This window comes from Pseudonaja textilis, chromosome 1 (assembly GCF_049901715.1).
Source record: "Pseudonaja textilis isolate UNSWEBS1 chromosome 1, rPseTex1.2, whole genome shotgun sequence".
Classification (NCBI taxonomy): domain Eukaryota; kingdom Metazoa; phylum Chordata; class Lepidosauria; order Squamata; family Elapidae; genus Pseudonaja; species Pseudonaja textilis.
In genome coordinates, this window is record NC_141990.1 from 26,523,807 (window position 1) to 26,549,691 (window position 25,885).

The window sequence follows — 25,885 nt, forward strand, 5'->3', positions numbered from 1 at the left end:
ACCAGTCTGTTGACATCACATTAAACAGCCACTTAATATTTGGCCTTAGTTAGTTATATAACAGTTTATAAATGTTTATTCAGTAGTCATACATATTAAATTCTGGGACATATTAACATAACATACTGCTCTTTAATTCTGATTTTGTTTAATTTCTCCTTTGAATAATGAATATTAAAAGCATGCTAGATTAAATTTATGTATTTATTATTTTAAAAAAGATTGCAAGAAAGAACAGTTAAGAGATTTCCAGTAACTGAATGACCTTGCTTTCTTAAGTCTGCTGTCATTCTGTGGTGGGGAGCTTGGTTGTTCAATTATGTTTTAGTGGTGGTGGTTTCAAATCCAGCTACTCTAAATATTTTCTCAAATATGAATTTTAATAGAAGGTAAAAATCTATCAATGGGAAGAATCTGAGGATATGACTGTTTCAATTTCTGCTTCAAATTCTTGGGCAGCCAGTTTCATGATGTGGTTAAGACATCAGATGAGAAACTGGGAGACTGTGAGTTCTAGCCCCATCTTAAGCACAAAGCAGTTAGGTGACTTGGGCCTGTACTCTCAGCCCTAGGATTGACAAAATGATTCCTGTAATTGTGGCCATGAAAACTGCACAAAATAGTCCAGGCAATTGCCAGGAGTCAACACTGACTTGAAGGTGTGCACACATGCATACATACACACATAATCGATATATGGAGATGATTAAAACTAAGATGAAATTGGGTGCAGCTAAGAGGAAAAGACATGCAGTGGGGTAAAGAACATTCCACTCCATATAGCGATGTCTTTTCCTATTAGCTGCACCCAATTTCATCTTAACTTTAAGAGATTCTAAAAACTCTATAGTCCAGTGTTTCTCAACCCAAGCAATTTTAAGATGGGTGGATTTCTGGATGGGGACTTCTGGATGTTGAAGTCCACCCATCTTAAAGTTGCTGAGGTTGAAAAACACTGCTACACAAGCATCTGAAAAAGGCCTAAGACATTATATATCTTTCAAAAATATTTGAAAGATTTAACATGACAGCTATAATTATATATAAAATTGTGAGCCAGTCAGAACACAGCCAACCCCCCAACCAATCTGAACACAGCCAACCCCCCAACCAATGAGAACACACCCCCACCCAATCAAGTCACACACCCCCAATAGCAGTTAAAAGGAAGAAGCAGCTGCAAGCTCACATTACTCTGAGAAGCACAGAGCCGAAGACACAAGCCTGAAGATGATGAATGAGACTTCATCAAAGCGTCACCTAGATACTTCCAATTTACGTGGGAGAAAACCGAATAACCAAAGATCACATACAAATACCCTGAGAACCTCAGAATATATATATATATGTTTTCTGAGGTTCTCGGGTATTTGTATGTGGATCTTGGTTGTTCGGTTTTCTCCAGCGTAAGATTCAAGTATCTAGGCAACGCTTCGATGAAGTCTCATTCATCATCTTCAGGCTTCTGTCTCCGGCTCTGTGCTTCTCAGAGTAATGTGAGATTGCAGCTGCTTCCTCCTTTAACTGCCAGTGGGGTGGGACTTGATTGGGTGGGGGCTTGCTGTGTTCTGATTGGGTGGGGTGTGTTCTCATTGGTAGGGGGTTTGGCTGTGTTCTGATTGGTTGGGGGGTTAGCCGTGTTCTGATTGGTTGGAGGCGTGTTCTGTTCAGGTGGGGGCTTGGTTGTGCTCAGGTTAGTCTTAGTTGCTGGGGGATTTGAGTTGGTGAGCTGTGATCTTGCTGTTTGGCTTCGAGTTCGTGGTCCTGCTGCATCTTCATAGTGGGTGTCGGTTTGCTTCATGTATGGCTCGGAGGGGTTTGAAGTGGGTAGTGATGCAGCTGCAGTGCAGCTTCTGGTCCATGGTCGTGTCTTATCTTCTGAGTGGGTGTGAGTCTGTTTTCTACATGGAAGTGTGGTGGTGGCATCTTGTGTGGCTCTCATGGGTGTGGGTCTGGTGTCCTTCTTCATGTTAGGTACTCGTCTGTTCATGAGGGCGGGTTTCCAAATGGCTGGAAGGCGGGAGGTGTCATCTCGTTTGTTCATGCTGTGTGGGCGTTTTTCTATCTCTATGGCTTCTCTGATTATTCTGCTGTTGAAGTGTTCGGTTTTGGCGATAGTTCTGGTATTTTTAAAATCAATCCAACCAATCAGAACACGGCCAACCCCCCAACCAATCAGAACACAGCCAAACCCCCTACCAATGAGAACACACCCCCACCCAATCAGAACACAGCCAAGCCCCCACCCAATCAAGTCCCACCCCCACTAGCAGTTAAAAGGAAGAAGCAGCTGCAATCTCACATCACTCTGAGAAGCACAGAGCCAGAGACAGAAGCCTGAAGATGATGAATGAGACTTCATCGAAACGTTGCCTAGATACTTCGAATCTTACGCGGGAGAAAACCCGAACAACCAAAGATCCATTTTTATATATATACATACATACATACATACATACATACATACATACATACATACATATATATATATTATAAACCTGAATTATTCTTACTAATTATTTACAAGTGTTTATCAGGGAAAAGGACTACATTTACCCTCATTTGATAAAATGTGTAGCATTCCCTTCATAGGCTCAAGGCAAAAAAAGGTAGACGGAAAATCTATTGGATAACTTATTTAGTGATCTGTAATAAAGAGTGTTTCCAACGTAGAGTGGTTTAACCATAGCCACAACAAAAAGGCTAATCTTGCTAAATTAGGAATAGGAATGAAGAAGAGTTAAATTGGGGTAGTGAATACAAAGCTAATACGGATTGCAGCATATGGATTGAGCAGAGGTAGATCATCTTCTAATTTTGATTGAATTGTTGTCTTTTTTTTTTTACACCCAATCCCAGGCAGTGGACTTTGGGGATTCTAAATAGATTGCACAATCTTCAATTTAGCGCATGGTTTTTATAGACTTAAACTCTATTATAAGCTTTATAAGCTTCCTACATTGCTGGATAATTCAGAGCTTGAGATTCAAGTGAAGAATCTAATACACTAGCATTATATCCACTGTAAGTGAGAGATTGAAGCCTAAACCTAATCAATCAAAATATAGGAAATACCCTTATCTTTGGGAACATCCTTCTAAGGAATTAAATAGCCTCTGTTAAGATCATCATTACTAGTGGGTTAAGAGGAAAGTATAGCCCTAATAGAAACTAGCTTAATATTTATCTCACTCTGTTTGAATTTAAAGAAAATTAAACAAGAACTGCTTTGTTGCATTTTTGCTAGTTCCAGAGATGGTGTTGTATCCAAAATTATTCTTTCCCTGCTACTGTAAGTCCTGCGGCACCTACTTCAAACAATAAACCCATTCTTTGTTGAGGACAACTAATGTAACACTTGACCCTCCCTGAAGCAGTTTTAGTTGCCTCTGGAATTCTGAACAAGTATTAATCTAATTTAATTGGGGTTTCTGAAATGTATATTTAGTTCTTAAAGTATGTCATCTAAATCCACAGATTGAAATAAAATAAATGAAGAATAAGTTACCATTTTTTAAAAGCAGTGGTAGGATTCAAATTTTTTTACTACCAGTTCTATGGATGTGGCTTGGTGGGTGTGGCTTGGTGGGCATGGTGTGGCTTGGTGGGTGTGGCTTGGTGGGCGTGGTATGGCTTGGTAGGCGTGGCTTGGTGGGCATGGCAGGGAAAGGATACTGTAAAGTCTCCATTCCCACCCCACTCCAGGAGAAGGATACTACAAATTCCCCATTCCCACCCCACTAACCTACTTTCCAGCTCCGTTCTCCTGTGCAGGGCACCAAAAAAAGACCCAGCTGATCAGCTGGGACTTGGGAGGCAGAGAATAGATGGGGCAGGGCCAGTCAGAGATGGTATTCCAAACTACTTAAAACTTCTGCTACCGGTTCTCTAGAACTGGTGAGAACCTGCTGAATACCACCTCTGATTAAAAGGCGTTAACATGTAATAAATTCACATTGCTTTTGAGCTCTCTCCTGGTTCTTGGCTTCTTGTGCCTGACATTGGAGGACATTGAACGAGTCAGTCATTCTCAGCCCTAGGAAGAAGGCAGTGACAATCCACTTCTGGAAAAACGTTGCCAAGAAAATTGCAGGTGCTTGCCAAAGTAGACTCCAAGAATGGGACACAATTGAATGGAAAAGGGAAGAAAGATCTAAGGGAAGATTGCAGTTATTGGTGAGAACTTTGAGAGAATTGTGTGGCTTAGTCATTCAAATGGTAGGCAAAACTACCCAATATTTCCACACATCCCTAAATCTATGCTTTTATTATCAAAATTATGTTCTGTCCATCTTGTGGTTCAAGGCGACTCTGAGCAGCTCACATAGTAAGATTAAATACCAAACATCCAAACAATTATAAATATGAAAACAGATTAAAGTTAAACAAAGTTCACTAATTCGGCAAGTGTAAGAGGTTTTTGCTCCAATATTCAGAAGAAGCAAAACTAATCACAGTAACAGCAAACAAATTTTTTATTGTTTTCTAAAAGATAAAAAAAATCAAGGGGAAATACTACTTAATCTCCAAAAGAAAAGGTGTGAAAAGCCTGGAGAAATTGAATCCCAGGTACTGTACTGCTGAGTCATGATAACAAATGGAATGCAGTGTTTAAATGACACCCTGAGCATTTCTCACCTTGTATCTTAAAGGTTGAGGGAGTTTTAGCAAGCTATCTAGAATGATTACCTGCAGTTTTGTATTTAAAAAGCAGCTAGTTTGTTTTGATAGGGGCTGGAATAAGTAGCTATTTTGCAAGAAATTAGGCATAAAGAAAACATTTGAATCTCGTTGATGCAATAAATGATGCAGAAGTGGTGATAGGGCATATATGGGTCAAATTAAAAATGTTTAATAAGGAACGAAACTTGTACATGGTAGCACATATTTCAAATTATATACAGAGGTGCATTTTCATCAAATATATTCTCATATGCAATGCATAATTAGTTGCTACTCTTGTCTTTCTGGTGTCTTTACTATTTCCCGTCCTTGGAGACTTATTATATAAAGCTGGAGTATTTGTAAAAGAAAGCAAATAAAGACCTTAAATGGATTTGAGAGGAGTGTGGTAGCTAATAACTGCTGATAAGGCCATTTTCTATCATAATGTAAATACTGTGCAGAGTGTGTAATTAGTTTATATTACAGTAATTCTTTGTAGACTCACAGATATATTTACAAGCTATAAGTAGAATTTCACATGCCACTCACACAGTGCTCACTAATAATTGTTTTATACTTGGTCACTGAAAATGGAGCCTACAGGAAAGAGTTAAACCAACATCTAGCTAGAAGGCAGGTCTTAATATTTTTTCCTGTTTAATGGAGGAATCCCCTTTGTTTTGTCCTTATCTCTGCTTCGAACCAGAATCTTTCCCCTCATATCAAATTTTAGGGTTCAGAATAGGAAAAGCAATCAGAGATACCAACAGCAAAGCAGCATATGATTGAATATAACCTCGGCAACTGTACACTAGCTAAATGGTGGGCCACTCTTGAGGCTGAGGTTATGTCATGGCAGAACCAGAGGTGGTATTCAGCAGGTTCTGACTAGTTCTGGAGAACCGGTAATGGAAATTTTGAGTAGTTCAGAGAACCGGCAAATACCACCTCTGACTGGCCCCACCCCATCTATTCTCTGCCTCCTGAGTCCCAGCTGATCAGCTGGGTCTTCTTTTGTTGCCCTGCACAGGAGAACGGAGCTGGAAAGCAGGTTAGTGGGGTGGGGAGGGAATGGGGATCTTACAGTATCCTTCACCTGAAGCGGGGTGGGAATGGAGATTTTACAGTATCCTTTCCCTGCCACCCCCACTATGCCCACCAAGCCACGCCCACAGAACCAGTAGTAAAAAAAATTGAATCCACCAGTGGGCAGAACGCTAGAGAGTCAGAGAAGCAGCCATCAAGCTGGAGCCAGGAATGGCTGAGCAGTCCACGGGTTCCACGACTGATAGGGAGGCTGCTTGGAATCCATACCACTATGCTCCATGATGAACAATTTGCAGCTGAAACAACCTTCTAATGGTCTAGATCTGGGGTGTCAAACTCAATTTCCTTGAGGGCCGCATCAGGGATGTGATTGACCTTGGGGGGCTGGCTAGCTGTGGACGACTGGGTGGGTGTGGCCAGCTTTTTGCCACTCACTGGGAATGGCTGACTGGGTAGGTGTAACTGACTGGGCATGGCCAGCTTGAGGTCACTCCCCAAACGGCATTTTTCCTCTTAGTACTGGGTAGATTGGGCTGATGCCATGCTGCTCTGATGTTTCCTCTTCTCATTGGGTAGACTGGTCCAAAGCGATGAAGGTTGGTCCCTTACATTTTCCACAATGGCCCCATGGGTCGGATGTGGCCCATGGGCCTTGTGTTTGACACCCCTGGTCTAGAACAACTATGGCAGATGGTAATCTGGAGACTTCTTGGAATCTTTTTTTTCCCCGTATGAAATAGTTACCACCTACTGCAAATTGCAAGGCCTCTGGGGAAAGAATTTGGATGGTACCAACTGTGGTGTCCCCGTAGCAGTCAAGCTAATCTTGACTTTGCCATCAGCAGGAACTGCAAAAAAAAACAATATAATTTTGATACTGGAAAAAGTGTTGCAGTAGCACCCAGTAATCTTGGCTACTCTAAATCAGTTCCCCTTCTATTCCATTAGCAAAACAGCAGCAGGGGAACTGAAGAACATCAGATCTAGCTATGTTGGAGAAGAGGAGATGAATTCTGAGAGAAACAGGAGAGATACGCACTAGCCTATTTGGACCTAATAAAGTACCTCAAGGACTAGAGGAGGAGCATGCCTCCCTCAGGTCTTCTCTGCTCGTGTGAAACATGGGAATCCCAGCAAGCCTTCTTTCCACAGTCTTGTGAGCAGTGAAGCTTCAAACCCAAAATATCTATAATCTTGAACCAATCCCTAGAGCACAAAAGCTATTTCATGTCTGATAGGAATAGAAGGAATCAGTTGCCCTAACTTCCAGAAGCCCATCAAGTAAATGGTAGTCTTCTCCATCATTTGACTATCCAAACTATTGTTTGTACACTAAAAAAGACTTGGAGAAGAGGGAGAGACACGAGAGGTAGTGAAAAGGCTTGGGAAGAAGGGGGACATCCATCTTGGTAGCATCAGAGGCAGAGGGGCTGAAGGAATGAGAGAAAGGCCACTATCTCATTCTCAGATTCTTCACTTACTAAGTGTGAAGCTGAACCCCAGACATGCTCTAGCCCAATGTATTTGCGAGGTTTTGCTTAAGTAGAGGTAGTCTTTGACTTAAAACAGTTCATTTAATGACTGTTCAAAGTTACAACAGCACTGAAAAAAGGGGCTTATGACCATTTTTCACACTTCCGACCATTGCAGCATCCCCATGGTCATGTGATCAAAGTTCAGACACCTGGCAACTGACTCATAGTTATGACTGTTGCAATGTCCCAGGATCATGTGATCACCTTTTGCGACTTTCTGACAAGCAAAGTCAATGGTGAAGCCAGATTCATTTAACAACCATGTTACTAACTTAACAACTGCAGTGATTCATTTAACTGTGGCAAGAAAGGTCGTAAAATGGAGCAAATTCACATAGCAACAGAAATGGGCTAAGTTGTGGTTTTAAGTTGAGGACTACCTGTAATCGCTTCAGGTTGAAGCATAGATTTTAGCATGCCCTTTTCAAATTTCTTTACAGAGATAAGGAGCTGATGGAGCTAGCCAAACCCACAGAACCCTCTTATGTTGGTGAACAGGATGTTATCTCTTACTCAAGAAGAACAGGAAGTGGCTGCATATGCCTAATATTGATAAAAGTAGCAGCTCTGATTTATAAATCAGTAATGCCAAGAGAGAAAGGAGAGCCGGAGAGGCACTTGTAAATCTAATAAACATAGAACGGACATTATCTTCCAAGTAAGATGGTGAAGCAGCTACTCTGGGAATCAGGGATATAGCTTGCTTCTACGTTATCTTCATACAGTATTCACATGGGATCTTTTACCAGAAACCCCCGCTCCCCAAAGAAATTAAATGCCTAAGATAAAGTATCACTGAACTAGTTGTAGCAGCAGAGTTCATAGCAGTTATGTTTATGGAGTACTTAACATTTTCGAATCAAATCCATGGCAGGCACAGGGTACTACTACTTAGGCAGTGGGAGATAGCAATAGCACTTAGCACTTAAACTTTTATATACCACTTTACAGTTCTCTCTAAGCGGTTTACAGAGTCAGCATATTTTCCCCCAACAATCTGGGTCCTCATTTTACTGACCTTGAAAGGATGGAAAGCTGAATCAATCTTGAGCCTGGTGAGATTCGAACTGCCAAACTTCAGATAGCTGTCAGTCAGCAGAAATAGCCTGCAGTACTGCATTCTAACCACTGCGCTACCGCAGTTGATAGGCCACTAATCAAGAATGATCTCATAGCAAAGTAATTCTTGGGGAAGAACCTATTTGGGAAATCAACTCAGTCTTAGTAGGACGCAAGGATGAAAAAAGTATGTCCTCATCCTGACCCCTGAAGAAGGAATGTAAAAACCTATCTTGGTTCTTTTGTTCTGGAGTCTGCATCCTAACTTTTTTGGGGCCTCTCAAACTGATGTCACTACCACAAGGATAGAATGATATTTGCAAAACTTTTGCTCCACATGAAACACACACATGAAGAAAGATGAGTGTTGGAGATGGTTTGGTGGAAATTTGCTCACTTCACTAAAACATCCGGGGGAAGCTACTCACAGTTTTCTTCATAAAGCCATTGATAAGCAGTTTGTATAAGCATAAATATGAACTACTTTCCTGAACAGTGGTGGGATTCAACAATTTTTACTACTGGTTCTGTGGGCAGGGCTTGGTGGGCGTGGCTTGGCTTGATGGGCATGGCTTGGTGGGTGTGGCAAGGGAAGGATACTGTAAAATCTCCATTCCCTCCTCACTCCTGGGGGAAAGTTACTGCAAAACCCCATTCCCTCCCTACACAGTAACCTGCTTTCCAGCTCCGTTCTCCTGTGCAGGGCAACAAAAGAAGACCCAGCTGATCAGCTGGGACTCGGGAGGCAGAGAATAGATGGGGGCGGGGCCAGTCAGAGGTGGTATTTGTCAGTTCTCTGAACTACTCAAAATTTCTGCTACTGGTTCTCCAGAACTGGTCAGAACCTGCTGAATGTCACCTCTGGTCCTGAACTGTCCCACAAAGGCTGTCATTACTTTGTAAGCACTTTGCGTCCTCAGACTGTCTGCAAAGGGGTGCCTTGCCTCTCACTTTCTTGGAAATTACCCTTTAAAAATATACTTCTGTTGTTTTAATAGGTCTGTACATCAACAAAACTGTTTTGAAGGAAGACATTGTAGTTGAGCATGTCTTTCCCATTCTACTAATATTGTTGTACCTGGATAAGAATGAAAGTATTTGGTAATCTGTTGGAATCTACATAATTCCTATTCCATCAAAAAGTGAATAATAGGCAAGTCAATTATATAGGCATGCACTGTGGTGATATGCCATTTACATAGAAGCAACAGGGATTTTCCAAAATAATACTTATTTGTCTGGCATAGAACATAGGTAGAGCCCTTCACTTAGCAACACTCAACAATGTCCTAGTCCCAAAGGATGTAATTCTGCTCTTCTGCTACTTAATCATTAGATATCCTTTTGTATATAACATACTCACCTTAAAGGTGATATTGGTTTTGGGGGGGAAAACTCAACAAAAAGCATTTGAACTAGCTGAGTCTTATATTATGAAAACTTAATTTTTTTTAAAAAGAGCAAAATTGGTTAATAGTTACTAGAACACCAGAAAAATACAGTATTCATACAAAAATGGCGCCTTTTCAGTTTTGACTACTGTGGAGTTCCCTCATGTGAAGTACAGATAGTTCTTGATCTCGAATTCCCTTTTGTGACCATCTGACCAGCGAAGTCATTGGGAAGCCAGATTCACTGAAGAACTGTGTTACTGATTTAAAAGTGCAGTGATTCACCATGACAGGAAAGGTCATAAAATGGGGGCAGAACTCACTTAAAAACTGTCTTTCTCAACTGCCTTGCTTAGCAACACAAATTTTGGCCTCCATGGTAGTCATAAGGACTACCTGCATATGGTTAATAAATGATATTTGTTTTTTGGTTTAGTGTATTGTGTTTGTAGCTTTATTTTATTTTATATATTAATGATTTATAAGCTGCCCAATGCAAGGAGAGGTGCGGTTAAAATAAATAGGCCAGCTTCCTAAGAAAATCTCAGTCGGAGGTTGCTCCCCAATCTCACTGGGCAAGCAAATGAGAAATGATAATTTTTTTGGCTTTGGTCCTACTTTGAGAATCATTAATCTGGTTTGAACTTCCAATGCAGCTTTTCACTGCAGAGAAATCCCTCCAGGCACTCTTGGTTTGAGCAGATTGCTTTTTCTGCCAGAAAGTCAGGTGATCCGCTGTTGGTGGTGTCATTTATAGATGCATATTGAGGTTAAATTTCAATCTTTATTGCTGTGGTAGACAAATGTGCTATGTAACCTGAGTCAATAGTCCCTTCAAAGCAAAGCTGAACCAGTTGGGGCTCTTTGCAAGAAACTGCACAAAGGTGTGTGCAGTTCCATGCCTTTGGAATGTAGAAATTACACTTTCCTTTGCCATGGCCATTTAGGTATAAGAGTATTACTTGCCTGGGTACAGATTCTTTATTAGTATGCTTAAAATCAGGAAAGGCGCATATTTAAGGGTGAGTGAGGGATTGAAAATGGATCCCAAAGCTTTCTTGAAAGAACCCGTTGGATTCAGGAATGTGCTGATCAATCTTCATTTGGTTATTGAAAGATATGATCGTGTTTTACAGGATAATGTAAGCTTGTTGCATGCAGTGCGGTATGTACAGTTGGACACCAGCACAAATACCCTGGAGTAGAGGGCATGTCCATTGAGTAGTGCCCCTTCTGTGTAAGTAAAGGATAGGCATGTGCTATCATTGGCAGAGGGCAGAATGCTGCCATTCACAGTCCATCTTTCACAGTCCTGGCTTAACCGTTTAATTTTATTTTATTTTTTGTCTTTCTTTATAGTTATCTCTTCTATATCTGTTTTTTTTTTCCTGGCTTCTTCAGGTTTTATCTGGTCCTCTTCTCCGTTACTGTTCTTCCCCATTAGGCAGAGAGCCACCAGTCAACGCTGGTGTTCTAGCTTTTACATGCTGCCATTGCTGTCCTGTAAATGCAAAGGAGAACTGAGTGAGTCAGCAGGTGGCAAAGAAGAAGAACACTTATGGACTTAGTGGAGACTATTAATGATAACCTCTTGCTGGCATATCAGGTGCTTGACTATGTCAGTCACTGATAATGGCCTTGCCTGGCATAAGGGCTGATATTTTGCAAACTAATAAAGAGGTAGCATGCTTTTCCTATTGATACTTAGGCATTTTTCAAGAGACAAGCAGAAAAATGCACTACTGAATGATAAACAGCAGGGAACTAAACCTGTTGCACTATCCTCATGAGATTGTTTGCCTGAAGTCAGGAATGACCGTTTTGTAGAAGCAGATGGGGAATCTACTCACACTACTGAAACAACTTACTTCAAGACAGAAACCATTGTTTGCTAGGTAGAAGCACCGTGCTCTCTGTTCTTCTCCCCCTCCACGCTGTTATTTTTATTTTGAAATTTGATAGCGCATCATTCTGTTGCAATAGAGCTTTTGAAAGAGATGGGTATAATTTAATATGCTAATTACTGTTAATGTACTGGGAATCTCTCCTTTCCTTTGTGCCTCTCAAATCAGCTCAGGAAGATTTTGAGATGCATAAGAGGTTAAACCCAAGTTTTGTCTGTGGAAATGGTTTCTTCGGATGGAAACATTCCATTCTGTCCCCCATTAGTAATATGATTCTTCATTTTTAAGGTCACATGTTGCAAAAATAATCACATTTGTTCTCAAGTGGAGGATAATAATGATGACCATTGAGAGTTTGGGGTGGGGGAACTCTTCCAACCCATTTTGATATATGCTTTAAGCCATTTATGTGTTTTAAGCCAGATAATGTCACCAAGACACTATTCTCAATAGCAATAGCACTCAATAGCATTTAGACTTATTTATCGCTTCACAGTGCTTTACACCCCTCTCTAAGTGGTTTACAGCAGTGCTCGCGCCTTAGTTTTGTTCAAAGCCCCCCCCTTCAATGAAACTAAGGTGCGAGGATTCCTTCAGGACCCAAGGCACGCCGCTTTCCAACCGGAAAAGCTCACCCGGAAGCACTTTCTTGTCAAACAAGATGGCGGCGCCCAGCAAACCGGCGGCCTGGTAGGAAATGTTCCACGGACTGGTACCGGTCCACGGCCCGGTGGTTGGGGACCCCTGGTTTACAGGGTCAGCATAATGCCCCCAACAATCTGGGTCCTCATTTTACTGACCTTGGAAGAATGGAAGGCTTGAAACTTGAGCCTGGTGAGACTCGAACTGCTGGCAGCTAGCAGTCAGCAGAATTAGTTTGCAATAATGCATTCTAACCACCACATAGCTCTTGATTCATTTAGATGTCAGTTGAATTGCTGGCATAAAAGCAAACAAGGAAAAACCAAAAGAGAATGGATAAAATTATGCAAAGAGTGATGTGCTTTTGCCATAAATAAATATATGTAGAGTACCAAAAGCAGTTTTTTTCTTACATTCATAATATTAGATTTATGATAAATAAAGGAGTATATTGTATGCAGTGGTGGGATTCAAATATTTTTACTACCGGTTCTGTGGATGTGGCTTGGTGGGCGTGGCAGGGGAAGGATTCTGTAAAATCTCCAGTCAGAGGTGGGATTGGCCAATTCTCCGAACTATTCAAAATTTCCACTACCGGTTCTCTAGAACTGGTCAGAATCTGCTGAATACCACCTCTGATTGTACAGCTTATGGTTAACTTACGGCAAGATAAGATGAAGACGGCATAGCATACTTAGTTTGAAGACTTGTGTTTTAAAGCTGATTTATTCCTAGCTGCTGTGAAATGCAGGATTTTTTTTCTCCTTCATGTGCTCTGTGTTAGGTTCTTGAGACATTTGATTGGTCATTGTGGGCTAAAACGGGTCCTTAATCTATTGGTAGGATAGGTGGCTACTATTAGAGTAGTTGACTTAGAAGCCTAACTATGTTACAAGTACAGGGTCATAATGACTTTGACTTTTTTCCTAAACCAATATGATAGATGAACTCTTTGTATATATTGAGGCAATCCAGAGACTCCATGCCAATGGCTGCAAATGGGAATATCTACTTAGATCAATATAGCTGGTCGAAGTGACCTGTTTAATATAACATTCTGTCCTTGTAGTCATATCAGATCTTGAAATCCTTAGGAGAAAGAGAACTGCAGCCTTTTCCTGCAGACACAGGTATTTAGGAAATTAAATATTCTGACCTTTCTTCTTAAAGTGGTTCTTGTGTCCATTTTGATTTTTTTTCTGGAATAAAACAGACATGTTGTACTCTTATCAGGCTATGGATCAATACCATTTGCTGTAGAGAATTGGAGTCATAGACAAAAATTGTTTGTGCATTTGGGTTAGCTATATAATTGTTTGTCACGGCAGTGCGGTATTTAATAAAGTGAAGAGAGAGACTGTCCACTTTAACTAGTTAAAAGGTTAACCATAAGAAGCAGCTGTGATTTAATAGTCCTTATTGAGAATATTACTGCGTTTCTGTTCACTGTATGGTCTTTTAAAATCCTGTGAAAATAACACATGCTTTAGGTTTTTCTTCCCCAAGAGAAAAAAAATCTTTGAGTGGGCATCTTTTTTCATGCTGGTATGCGCATCTGTTTATATCTTTCTTGCCTCTGGCTCCCTTCTCATGATTCTACTCTTTTCTCATATCTCCTTTATCTCTGACCTCCCCCACAATAGGAAAAATAATGCATCTGCACTAAAAAAAAATGCCTAAGGAATTCATTTATCTTCTCTTGCAGTGCTCTGGAAGTAAAGGACAATAGCAGTAGAGTCTTAGTGCCTTAAAATTATTACTTTACTTTGATTCTTGAGGTCATTTCCAGTGCTGAGATAAACTGAAATGCTAAAGGAAGTTGTATGACTACTTTATAAATAAAATTAATTAATTTATGAGGGTTAAATTTGGTGAGAAATGAATGTAGATTAAAATTAAAGTATTACATAGTGGCACATTTCAAGTAAAACTGATAGAAACTTGCAAGATAGAACTTTACAACATGATCATTTGAATCTTACTTGAATGGAAAGGATGGATTTGCTTGGTTTGCCTCCTTTATAAAATCTGGCTCTTACTTTTGAGATTGCCATATTGATTTTTTTTTTGTTCCAGATTTTTTGGATCAATTTTTATTTTTATTGTAATGTGTTTATAATAGCAAAAAATGACTTTGCTCCCAATCTGTCCAGGCAGAATGGTAACAACTTCTAATAACAATTTTACTGTACATGCAAAATTTGATTCTGAACCCACATTCGGGAATCTGAATAGGCTAGACCTGATACCCACCATTTAGAAGGATGCAAATCTAGTACTTAGTTCTGAAACTAAGGGATGATACTAAAAGTACATTGAACTGCCTAATAAACTTACTAATGGCCTTTTGTTTTTGTTGGTTTAGAATTCATTAACATTTAAGAATTTAAGAATGATGTCAGCCAGGATACAGCTTGATTTATCTGTCATCAGCAGGGTAGATTACATTGTACTGGGGAAAATTTTTACATTTATAGAGATCCCTGCTGACTTTCATTTATGAGTTACTGGAAAAATGAAGTTTAGAAATGCCCAGAAAGCATTTGATTACATTTGTGGTATAGAAAAATGTACTTTTGTGGGAATTATTTTTGCCTTGGTTTATACCATTTTGTGTTCTTAGGTAGACTTGGCAAAGTTGAAGTGTTTCGATACTTAGAAAGCAATGATGGCTTTGGGTTAGTCCTAGAGAGTTAAACATAGCCATTCCCTATGAAATCTCTTTCATTGTCCTGGAACCAATCACAGATTAAAGCCAATCTATCTTGCAGAGTTGTTTGAGGGGAGATAAAGGAGTACTATGTACAGCTAAGAAATAAGTAAAAAAATATTTAGAATTTTGATATTATTCACATTTTATTTATATTAAACTAGTAATGTGTTTGAGCTACAGTACTATTTCATTTTTAATTAATTAAAATGTATGTTGCTGCAAATTAGGCTAGGAAAGATATTGTTGGTAAGTGTCAAATACATATAATAAAGACCTGCCAAGCAAACAGCAACAAGTTGGCGGACAATCATAGTTACACTATACAATCTTTTAGGATACACATTTAGAATTTCGAGAAAGAGTCATGATCACAATCACACAAAGTCTATTTATAACAGAGTTCCTCCTTGTAGTCAACCCCAGGTTTCCACATATCTTGTTTCAAGCTTTCTCAAAAGCCAGAGAGCAATAATGTGAATAGTTTTGGACTGTTTTGTGCTTTTGGATCGATAAAATATCCCTTTCTTATTTTCCTTTGTTTTCCTGATGTAGTGAGGAATGCTAGATTCCACCATCCATTGTTACCATATTGCTCATTTTGGAGTCTCAGCATTTCATTCTGAAGTGTTCATAGCCACTTGACAGTAATGTTAATTTTTAAAAAGATGAATCCATCAAGTATTGTTGCAGAAGGAAATATGCATTCACAAAAGTGCTGAGAGGAATCATATTACTTACTCATCATGAATATTGGAGGGCAATTAGGAAGTATCTGTAATTTAATTCACCTCATTCAGGATTTATATTTTATTTTTTGTTATGTGGATGTCCAAGACATCATTTGATTGCACAGATACCCCATTGTGAACTGAAGCAACTTTACACTCAAAGCTTTCTCCTTGAGCTCATTTATTTATATCAATGAGCTAATCAGTTAGGATCTAGAGTAGTTTTACAAAGTTTTTGATTTTTTTAGCTCACATATCCTTTCATTTTTATGTGAACATTCCATTAGAAGGCCTGCTTCTGTTTTTGAATTCACTTTGAGCTACAATACAGTACTGGGAGTACATTGTAGGTTTGTCAGGCTCATTAAGGGAAAATGGTGTTCGAGTCTATGCTGTTATTATAATTGGGATGGCATCTAATGATGCCAGAAAAGGAAAGTTATTATGGTATTAAAGCCTATTTATAATAACTGAAGCCAACCAACCACTCCGTCCATCAAAAAGTATTTTCCCAGGTTGTTTTGGATCTATATAACACTGGCCTGAATGTTTTTGAGGTGAATATTGCTGAGACATTAAAATGCACATGGAACTACAGCATGATGCGTGCCAGATGGTTCTCTGGAAATCGACATCTGGGAGAACTGGCACTACAGGTAGAGATCAAAGCGAGAAGCAGTTTTTAAGTGGGGAAAGAAACATTTGAGCATGTGGCACAGTTGAGGCAAAAAACTAGAGGCAAGAAGCACTGGATATCAATTAATCCTTGCTTGCCTGAACAGAAATGTTTAAGATAGATACAGGCAAACTTTTTGCATGCTTTGTTTTTGGAGAACAAAGCATAAATTGGATAGAGTGATGGCACATAGTGGACAGAGCCAGCATGTTATGGATTTTGCTCTCAGTTGGGGATGGTTTTCCTTTTAAAATAATCTTGAGAAGCCTATTTTGAAGCTTATATTACTGTTTTCATTTGCTTCAAAACAACAGGAAACCAGACCAGTGATTTTTGGTAATTGTAATTGGAAGATAGTCTGGGAACTTAAGAAAAGAGTGCTGGAGGCTTTAGCACTGAGGTTTCAGGTTTGGGCAAACAACGCTTATCTCTGACATGATTTGAAGTGGTTTAATGTTGGCCAGCCATAACCAGGAAGAGTTGTAATTTTGAGAACAGGTCATAATCACTTTTTCCAAGGCTGCTGTAACTTTGAACTGTCAATAAATAAATGGTGGTAACTTAAGCAGTGGTGGGTTGCTACTGGTTTAACAACCAGTTCGGTGAGCACGCACTTTGTGCACGTGTACATCTAAGGCACTTGCGTGCAGTGCTGAAAATGGACCATTTAGAAGCTCAGCTGCTTGCTTTCCAAGTCAGCAATGATAAGTAGAGCAGTGGTGGTGGGGAATCAGCTGTGCTACGCAATTGAGATGAGCTACAAAGCAGGAAATAAAGGACGGGTGGGTGGGTGGGGCCAATTGATCGTCAGAACTACAGATTCACATGAACCAGTCCGAACCAGCAGCATCCCACCACTGATCTTAAGGACTTAAGATCAATAGTAGACAGTCTAAGGTTAAAGTTTTTGGGGTTTGGGGAAGAAACCACAGAGTCAGGTAGAGTATTCCAGACATTGACCACTCTGTTGCTGAAGTCGTATTTCCTGCAAACAAGTTTGGTGTGATTAACCTTGAGTTTGTATCTATTGTGTGCTCTTGTGTTGTTATGGTTGAAGCTGAAGTATTAATTGACAGGTAGGACATTGCAATGTATGATTTTTATATACTATACGTAGATCGGACCAAAGGCGGCATAGTTCTAGATGTTCTAGGTCTAGAATTTCAAGTCTGGTGGCATAAGGTATTCTGCAATGAGTAGAGGAGTGGAGAACTCTTCTTGTGAAATATTTCTGGACTTTCTCAACTGTGTTAATATCAGATACGTAATGTGGGTTCCAGTCTGATGAGCTGTATTCGAGTATTGGTCTAGCAAATGTTTTATATGCTCTGGTTAGTAGTGTAATATTACCAGAGAAAAAGCTATGTAAGATTAGGTTAACAACTCTTAATGCCTTTTTGGCTATGTAGTTACAGTGGGCTCTAGCACTTAGATCATTAGTGATGAGTACTCCAAGATCCTTGACAGAGTTTGGATCATCACAAGGTCTTGACTATTCAGCTTGTATTTTATTTTCTGATTTTTTTTGCCAATATGTAGGACAGAGCATTTATTTGTTGAGATTTGAGGCCAGTAGTAGTTGGAATTGAGGTAGTTAGGGGCGTGCATGCCTAGTTTTGAGTGATGGTGGGTTGGATGAGGTAGGGTTGGATATGGAGTTGTGGGTTGTGTGACTTACTTTTGTTACAATCAGTGCGATAGTCAATGTAGAGATCCTTCTCTCCATTGTCTAGATGTCTTTTGAGTTCCTTGTGGAGTTCACGGGAATGGATTCTTTGCAGTATGGATAAGTCTGGTCTTGAGCGAAATTTTTTGTGGTTGGGATTGGCTTTTGCAATGGCATTTATTGTATGAATGAATATGCGTTTGCTGGACTCATTTTTGCAAACAACTCTACAAAATTTGGGGGTCACCGAGCCATCATTGTATTTGGACTCAGGGCCATCTCTGGTTATTTCAATGATATCTTCAGGAGAGATGTTTGTTGTATTTGAGTTGCTTATGATATTACGAACTTTGGTGATGTCATTTGATTCGTTGGTGTCTTCAAGACCAAATAAGATGGCATTTGGACATTTCTGATCATGTTCGATTGTGTGTCTGATGAGTAAGGAGATATAATTTGTGGAATTATTTGATGGGATAGTAATTATTTGTGGTTGTGGTTTGGTGGTTATTTTTGGTTGTAGTTGTGATTGTAATTGAGGTAATAGTTGTGGTAGTGGTTGTTGGGTTGGGATTTGATTTTGAGCTGATAGGTAGTCGCTTATCAGTGCTGTATTTTTTTTTTCAAGAGAAATTAGACTTTCCTGTATAATTGTTTTAAAACGTGCTGCTAAGCATTTTTCTATTGAGTGCATGAGTGATTCTATGCTATCAACTCTGTCAGGCAGGGTACTTGGTTTGTTTAGTTTAGGAAAACATGATGGACATAGACAAGGGAAAGTATCTGATGCTTTTAGGAGATCATTTGAATTGTTTTAAATAAACATTGTATAAATAAACCTCTATAAAAATCTGATGTATCTTCTATGCTTATTAATTGATTGTACCCCAGCGTCCTTATAATACTTTATGACTGTAATAAATATTTGATTTGAAATAATCTTGCTTTTGAAAATAGGTGGCTTAAATAACTTTTCTATATACCTAAGATTAGAGAAAAGTGATTGCAGGAAGATTTTTCAGAGTTTAGTCTTTGTTAAGAATATGGTTCTAGCAAGATGTATGTGGTATAGGGTCCTCAGCTGAAGTAGGGGATTGGATTAAAAGACCCTCCAAGCCTGTTATTCTGTGCTCTAAATCTCTCTTAATCCACGTTATACAATAGTTTAAAATGCATTTTGCAGGCTCGCCTGTCTGATTTGAGCTGTAACATAGTTTAAAATTCTTTGCCATAGAGCACTGTATAAAGCTCTAACTAATGGTGTCACAACGTTTGCTTCTCTGTACTATAATCTCTGTTTACAGATCACATGAAATGCTCTTTGCAAGGTAGGTTCAGCATACGGTGTTAAGGAAACATGGACATGAAATAGCCTAGCAAGTAGAGCAGTGTTCTTTAAACTTTTTAAAGAAGTTGACTGCTTGTTGAGAAATGGCCCAGTTTTAAGCTATTTCTTAGCTTGTTTTAGAACCACACACTGTTAAATGAAGGAATTTGTCGAGAGTTGCATTTTGCTGGATTTTTTTTTTAAGTTGGCTTTCTCAATTTAGCTTCACTATTGAAAAGGTGGGGGTTGGGAGGAAATAAGTAGTTTAAAATAGTAACTTTCTCATGTGTTTGATATCACTAATTTGTTAGCATATTTTTAAAAGTGTATTAAGAGGCTGAAACAATAAGCATTTTGTTTTGGTTTTATTTTAGCTGTTCCTGTTTCTCTCCTATGATCTACTTTCTGTACTTTATTTGACTGCTTGTGCTGACTCCTGCATGCTAAAGCTTTCTTTGAGGTGACAGCATTTCAAATATGAATTCTACATTTTCCATAAAAGTAAATGTTCATCGGTTCCTAATGTTTGGTCTCTCTGCCTTTTTTTTTACAGGGCCACAAATCTGCATAGCAGTAATTTACTGCAAGAAATTAAATCAAGGCTAACTGCAGTGATTGGTCTTCAGAAATTTAAAACTTTAATAGCTGATTCAATTAGAATGCCATCAGGTAAGTACATCAAGCCTTTGGTACTTACACAAAAAGAATTGCACATGTTCGTTCCATGCTTCTGAATTTAAAAGCATTTACTGTCCAAATGTGGTACGTCATTCTACTGTGCATAATAGCATTTATGAAATAGCTATTGCCTTTTATATTGGAAGCTGAATGTGAATGTGGCTTTGTGTTACCTGCTCAGTACTTTGAATTTGCCAGTGACCTTGAGCCTGGACAAAGCACATGGTTTTGGAACAACTTTTAAAAACTGATTTTCTTCTAAAATAGCACAGAGCAATAGCACTTAGACTTATAGTGCTTTACAGCCATCTCTTTATAGTGCTTTACAGCCCTCTCTAAGCAGTTTACAGAGTCAGCATATTGCCCCCAACAATTTGGGTCCTCATTTGAGGATGGAAGGCTGAGTCAACTTTGAGCCTGGTGGGATTTAAACTGCCAAATTGTAGGCAGCTGGCTGGAGCAGAAGTAGCTTGCAGTACTGCACTCTAACCACTGCACCACAGAAGCTCCTGTTATCCTGATGTTTCCTATGCTTTGCTTACCTTGACAGTGTTTCAGCTAAATGCCCCTCTTCCTTCATATCTTCATACTTCATTAGAAAAAAACACTATTGGACTTTTTCCATTAAGAGATCAATATTTGACTATTAAGATATATGCATATTTTACAGCCTATCTTTGTGTTTGCAATAGAATTTTTTCAGCAATGTATAGTGCTGCTAAGAAAATGGAGTGAAGATGGACACCACTTTTGAACTTTGTGCTTGAAGGGGAAAAGAATAAAACTTTGATTTTAAGTTTTACCAATTAGAACTGATAGATCTTTATAGAAATGGCTTGTTCATATTATTATGAAAAAGCAAAAAGTTGTGATATGATGCTAAATGCCTTATTTTACTGCAACAGAGAGAGTTGGAAGTCAATGCTTCTATTTCTTTTCTTATCCTTTCTCTCTTCTGTTCCTCCACTTCCTCCCCACTGCTTTTCTATTTACTTTTGTATTTTGTATTTTTTATAACTCAATTTAAAAAAATGTTTTAAAAAAAGAAAATGGAGTGAAGATGGAATGTTTTATACTGTAACAATGGTAGTGCATGACTCTAAATACATCCTATACATGATATAAATTACATAATGCAAGCATCAGGATGAAGGAAAAAACATTCTGGCACAGCAGTAGGCTAGCCCCAAATTTAAAACTGAAACAACTGTAAAAGTCTGACTCACAGACAAACACAATACAGAAGCCTGATGATGGCAGATGAGATTCTGCCGAAACGTTGCTACAACTTTAAAAGCACAACTATAATGACGTGGGAAAATACCCGAACAAAGCTGAATACCATACATGTAAGTACCTGCAAAAACCTAAGAAAACATATCTATCATCTATCTATCTATCTATCTATCTATCTATCTATCTATCTATCTATCTATCTATCTATCTATCTATCTATCTACACAGTATATTGCTGATATGCAAAGAACTGGACTTCTGTTTTGCACAGAGGCCCTATATTATATTTGTAGAGGAGACCTTGGGTGCTGGGCAAATCTTGATCTAAGTTCTATAATGAAAAGAGACGGGGCAACGGTGGATAACTAAATACTTTTTGGACCATCTATTATTTCCAAGTATTAATGTAGGACTTGCATCTTCTCAAAATTTTAACATTCAATTGTATCTTTTTAATAGTTTTATAGCTGTTGAGAATCTGAATAGTGTATGTGCATATATCATTGTAGTAGAAATTTCAACAGAATTAGCTAACCATAGGAAAGGCTCATTTGTGTGGGTTGGCTTGCTATCACCATGCTTTCACAATGCACAACTTCCACTAGCTCCTTCTTTTCTTTGCAGGTGGGTTTATGCATACATTGTTGGCTGGACTTGCTGTGTATTATTTATAAAGCTAATAAATAATTTATAAAGCGAATCAGAATTACTCTAAGACTGCTGACAATAATGGTGAAGTGATCATTTAAATAAGTTACCAACGCCTGTTATGCCTTTGCCAACTCTTTGAAATAGTGCAGTTTCATATGCAAGAAATAAAGATTTCTCTCTCTCTGGGCCCACTGAGAATATTTCTGCTGAACAAAACTCCACATTGGTAACAGGAAGGGCATCTGGCCATTAAAACACTCTGCTAGCGCCGTTCAGTTTCCCAGACTCTACTCTGCAAGGGATTATGGGGTTGTTAAATGAATATGATGATATGTGAGGAATAAAGATAAAAACCAAGAACAGTACATTGCACAGATCAAATGGTCAGAGTGACCTTATCCAGCTCTTGATTAGATGGATTTGTGTTCCATCTTAAGGAACAGAATCACACTCTGATAATGCTCCCACATTCTCTATTTTGGGGAGTAATTTAAATAATCGCTATGGCTAAGGAGTACTACTACTGGCTGAAGCTAGTATGTTAGCTATGCTCATTTTTAGAAGTGGTTAGTTCGGTCACTGTGATTCATATTTTGGTTTATGATTCAGGGTTCTCTATTAGTCTGTTCATGGGACTGGTCTAGAAGCTGAATGGGGGGACGAGAGAGGGTACTTATGGGCTCTAGTCGCTTCTGTTTTGGAAGCCCTCTTTAGTGTATTTTTCATGGATAGAATTTTTTTTTTCAGATTGCAACATGAAATGTATAATACTAAACGTCACTTGGCTAATGGGCAGCCATAAAAATTGAATAAATAAGATACATTGGTCAAAGATCACTATGACCAATTACTAATATGCACAATTTTCTTTATAATAAATAATTCATATTGCATCAGATGAATATATTTAGATACTGTATTATCAGCCCACAGATTAAAGAAAGTTTTCATCCAAGAGCATACATTGGTCCTACTTTATGGAAATAAAAACATAGATGTGACTTTGCTATTTTCTATATGCACCTAATTCACTATTGGGTTACCCCCAAAAGAGCACCTTGAAATATATTTGCCTCCCAGAAACTTGAAGTCCTCAGTGGACTCTGCTGAAGCTTGTTGAATAGAGATGGTTATTTGTGATGGTGTCTGTCCTATAGAATATCTACTATGTCATATGTGAGGCTTCAATTTTGATGTGTTTTTTTTAAACTTTTCATTTACCCATATATGTGTTTTTGTGTGATATCAGTAAGTATATGTATGAATTTCTTTTATTCTGACTTTATTCTGTTTTCATCTAATGCTTTTCTTAATTACTGTAACTACTGCAGATCCCCCCCCCACAAAAAAAAAAGGGAATAGTATGTAAGTATTCTTAATAAGTTAGAAGGAAAAAATGTAATTGGATCAAAAAGATCTGAATATAGTCCAAAGACTAATATCCTTTTCTGGACACCACTGTCCTTTGCCAGAGGAAAGTAACAAGGGGATATAACCTGTTGATTCATCCAGAATTCTCAACAGTTTTTGATAGCAATATCCTTTTGAAGAGATTGTGTGAGTGTGGGGTACGGTAGTACTGTGTTGTGCTGATTCTGCTGCTATCTCAGATTATCTCCAGGAAGTACTGGGAATTTTTGCCCAACCTCGTGACATTTGTGTTATGGGATCCTTTGGTGTTTATTTCTTGCCCCCATACTCTTTAATATTTGTATGAAATTATTGACTGGCACTTACCGTTTTGATCAGAATCATGTAAAGCATGGAAATGCTCAGCTATTATTTCAGATAAACTCAGGATTTTTTAAAAACTTACATCTTGAAGGCATTTTTTACTCATGGCAACTGCCTGGACAAGTTCATACAGTTTTTCATGGAAAGATTTTTGGAAGTAACTTGCCATGGTCTTTTTCCAGGGGCTAAGAGAGTGACTAGCCCCTAAGTCCTCCAGTTGTTTTCATGCCTAAGGAAAAAGTAGAACTAGTCTTTTGGTTTCTAGCCTGCTGCCTTAAACCATTAATTAAAACTGGCTCTCTTTAGTCAATAATATAATTGCTACTGTAGTGAGTGGAACTGGGCATTATGATTCATGTGATAACAGCTGCTCCCTTTCATTGGCTCCCATTTCCCTTGAACATCTATTTTGTATAGGAGATTTTAATCTATTAAGCAACTTAAAGTAATGCCTATTCTTGTATGTTTACATTTGGGTCTTAAAATCACCTTTTGAAGTGGTGCTCTGAATGTGTTCTTGCATGTGATAATATGTTCTATTAATACTTATCTACAGTTGGGTTTTCTAAGTAGTAGTTTCCTACCTTGGAATGATTAACTCCAAGACACCTGACTGACATCAGCTTTTTTATCCTTTTAACACAGGACAAAGCCTCCCTCTCTCTCATATAGAGCTATTCACTTTATTTGGCGTTTTAATTTTCTGTATTTCTCTTTTTCTCTCTCTGCCATTTTAGTTGCTGCTGTTTTAATATCCTGGTTAAATTAATTGTATATATTTTTAGTTCAAGTAACTTTTGCATGGCACTGAGACTAATAAATAAAATTAAAAGTTCTAAAAACAGTGAAGGCATTTCCTAAATTGTTTGGAAAATATATATATATTTTAAAAATGCCATTATTTATTTATTTGTTTATCAGATTTAGGTATCACCCACCTCAGTCTCAGAATGACTCTGTTGGCTATGAGTGGGAATGTTGGTTCCCTTTTTATTTTTCAAACAAGTTGTAAGAGCTGGATTTTAGAACAGATTAATAATGCTTTCCTAGCTGTTGGAAACTTGAGATCACAAACTTGCATAAGGCCTCTGTTGTAGGATTGGAGAACTGGGCTCAAAGTGAGCAGTCTTAGTTTTGTATGTAGCAATGAGGAACGTGTTTGTGAATGAGTTGCATTGCTCAACACTATATTATCCAATGCAACTCTGTGGTTGTTTGTTATACATGTACACCTTTGTCCCATAACAGTCACAAGAGCAATAGGTATTATTATGGTTTTCATGCTTGGGAAATGTGAGTCTGTATTACACTGTATTAAACATGCATCTCATTTTGAAGGCTTAAAGTAATATAAAGTTGTTGAGTTAATAGTACTAAATGCCATATTTAGTTAATTGATTTTCAACTTGGAGAAGACTGAGGGGTACTGCAATATTTTCATACACATACACACTTCATCAAAAGAATTAAATAGAACACAAAAAAACCCACAAACTAATAAGAAGAAAAAAGAAGAAAAGCCAAAAGTGCAGAAGAAAAAAAACAAAGAAATAGAAGCTTCCAATTTCTTTTGTAGCAAATTCATATATAATTGCAAAGTTATCTAGTTTTTTATTATGCATTTTTTATTATGCATTTTTTCTAATTATCAACACCACAAATTGGAGTTTCCAACGGAGAATGTGAGTTTCTGATGGGGAATTAGGAACGTCTGTGGAGAATTTTGGTGGAATAATGGTATCTGAAAAGTAGCTGAGAACAGGAATGGGTGGGGGGGGGGGCAAATTCTGGCTGTTGCAACATCCCAAAATCAAAGGGAAATTATGAGATTAATTATGTCTATTTCAGATGGTGGTTCATTCTGATTTGGCTGCAGATACCACAAAGTTTTTGTAGTTGGCTCAGGAGTCAAACTTCCAGGAGTTTGGTGAAGGGAGATTTCATCTGTGGCAAAGATAAAAGGCCTTGTGACGAGTTAAATCATCTTCTAGATTACAAAGAAAACTCCAAGAAAAATATTTTGTCTTAGAATTTCAAGAACAATTTGAAAAAAAGTTTAAAATGCAAGAAAGTTTTAAATAGACAAGGAAACAGTCTTTTTTCTTTTTTCTTTTTATCCCTTTAAAAAGGGTTTAATTTCAATTTTGCTTGGGTTTAATTTTTCACTAAGCTAGTTGAAGAGGCCAGTCCAGCATGGGAAAGTTTGTTGGAATCTGCATAACAAAAGAGAAGA

At 38.4% G+C, this 25,885-nt stretch overlaps 1 protein-coding gene across 1 annotated transcript in view; it reads left to right on the forward strand.

The window, feature by feature from the left end:
* NCOA1 (nuclear receptor coactivator 1) overlaps nt 1-25,885 on the forward strand; it is a 282,196-nt gene that overhangs the window by 15,905 nt on the left and 240,406 nt on the right. Inside the window, 1 exon segment of the mRNA XM_026715989.2 lies at nt 19,907-20,022. The gene's annotated coding sequence lies outside the window, so the exon portion shown is untranslated.